This window comes from Scylla paramamosain, chromosome 20, assembly GCF_035594125.1.
Source record: "Scylla paramamosain isolate STU-SP2022 chromosome 20, ASM3559412v1, whole genome shotgun sequence".
Classification (NCBI taxonomy): Eukaryota; Metazoa; Arthropoda; class Malacostraca; order Decapoda; family Portunidae; genus Scylla; species Scylla paramamosain.
In genome coordinates, this window is record NC_087170.1 from 8,023,995 (window position 1) to 8,026,494 (window position 2,500).

Consider the following 2,500-nt stretch of genomic DNA (forward strand, 5'->3'; position numbering starts at 1 on the left):
TCTCTCTCTCTCTCTCTCTCTCTCTCTCTCTCTCTCTCTCTCTCTCTCTCTCTCTCTCTCTGCATTCCTAATTTGCATGTTAATGTCTTCACTCTTTCTATTCATGAGTCGTGTGTGTACATATTTTTATAGTTGTTCTTAAGATAATAACAAGAGTTACCTCACAGTTTAGCTTTCCACATCATGCTTACCAATCACACGGCTGCCTTTTTGCCTCCCTCCACTCCCTCACTCCACTCCCCACTCTTCCCTCCCTCCACTCCCCGCCCTTCCCTCCCTCCTCCCTCCATTCCTCGCCCTCTCACTCCCGCACCGTGGTCTGGAGTGGAGTACTAAGATGGCGTCTGAGAAATGGGACTCAATCAGACCAGTAATGATGAGGAGCAGGGCTGGGGGACTTTTTGTGTCTACCGGCCACCCACTCGCGTCCTCCCCGGGGTGCGCGTACCAACATGGCTGACTAAGGGCACGCGAAAATGGTCACTTTGGGTGTAGCAACGTGAGGGAAACAATGGCGGGCCACCTTTTAAAATCGACAAAGGAAATCAATCACAGGAACAAGCTGGACCTTTGATATATTTCGCTCATTACCTTTATGGCCGCGCCAGTCGTTTGGGAACCATTTTTATTGTCTGTGGTAACTCGCTGCCCCGGGTCACCTTTTCAGGGCCGCCCACCACCACCACCACCACCGCCGCCACCGCCACCGCCACCGCCGCAGCCGCCTTTTACTGAACGCTTAAAGATAACAAATAAATCTACCTTGCACTTACCTGGACAGCCGCAGGGACGCACAGGTGGAGGGCGCACAGGTGAGGGATGCACAGGGTAAGGACGCACAGGTGAGGGACACACAGGTGAGGGGCGGACAGGTTAAGGACGCACAGGTAAGGTGGGCGTGTCGTCATGGGCGCTAATTATACACTCCTTACCTGTCCCTCACCTGTTCTCCTCTCTGGTCTCTTTTATTCACACAATCATTGGAAGCAACATTCAGAATAGGCCTTGAGAGTTTTTTTTTTTTATTGTCTCCTCGGTGTGTTTATTTCATCTTCTTTTACCTTACATTTTGAACAACATGTATTTTGTTTTTGCTTTTTTTTTTTTGTCTCTCTCTCTCTCTCCGCCTGCTGTGTCGTGCGGTGCGGGAGGGTGTAGGGCGTTGTGTGCTGAACGCTGCGGCGTGCTGTCGGCATGGCATTCACGCGGAACTAATGCTGCTGCTGTTGTCTGTGGGGGAGAGGAATGAGGAGGGTGAGTGAGTGGGGGAGAGGGAGATAGGGAGGAGTGTGGACAAGAAAGGGAGGGGAGATGAGTGGGTGGAGGAGAGGGGAATAAAAGAGGCATGTGGGGTGATGGGAGTGTGTGGATGGGGGAGAACTGGGGGGAGGGGGAAGTTGGCAGGCATGTGTGTGGGTGGGGGAGGATATACCTGTGCTCTCCTCTCACTCCCCTCTCACACCTGTGCTGCTTTCATGCTCATTATACAAAAGTTCGCAGTTTTCCTCCAAGGTTTATACAGCATTTATTCACTTCTTCGAGATCTGAAGCGAGAGGAGCCTCCCTTCTGCGCACCTAAGCGTTATATTGCTTGATTCTGAAGCTTGTTTTTCTTACAGGAAGACGAACTGAGACGAACGGAGAGGAGAAAACGAGAAAGGAGTCCGAAGGGGGGTGGGAGGGGGATGGCGAGAGCAGTGACAGACAAACAGGGGTGACGGAACCCAGAGTGACGGATGCAGGAGTGACAGGGAAAGCGGCAGGGATGGTATCAAGACCCAAGTGACAGCGAGCAGTGGTGACGCGAGTACTGGGAGACTCAAGGGAACGAAGAGAGTCCACGAAAGTACTACAAACATAGGCAGAAGTCCAAGGAAGGGAGAACAATGCAAAAGAGAAGCGGAGTGGATATTTATAAAGGGGTGTGAAGGAGAGAAGAGAAGGGAAGAGAAGGAGTGTGAAAGTGCTGGAGGAGGGATATAGATTCGTGGAAATGAAGAGAGAGATGCAAATGAAGGGAAAGAGAAGCATGGGTAAAGAGATGGACGCTGCAATGGAGACAGTAAGTTGTGGGAGGACTGCAGGAAGGAAAAGGAGGAAGGGGTGAAGAATGTGCACGAAGGAAAAGGATAAAAAGGAAATAACAGAAAGAGAAGTTGAAAGAAAGACATGGGGAATAGAATGTAAATATAGGTCAGGAGATAAGAGAAGGAAGGGAAAGAAATGAAGATAGTGCAGGAAGGAAGAAAAAAAAACATTGAAAGAAAGAGGATGAAAACCAAAAACGGGAAGAAGTATAAATAAAAGCATAGAGAACAGAATGAAAATAAGAGAAAGGCGTCAGTAAGGAGTAAAGAGTGAGAGGGGAGTGAGAGAAGAACAAAAGCAGTCCGGAAATAAAATAGCCTCGATTTTGGGAAAGATTTACTGTTTTTATTGGTTCATTTTTTTTTCACTTAACCTAACTTTTGGGAGAAGGAGAGAGAGAGAGAGAGAGAGA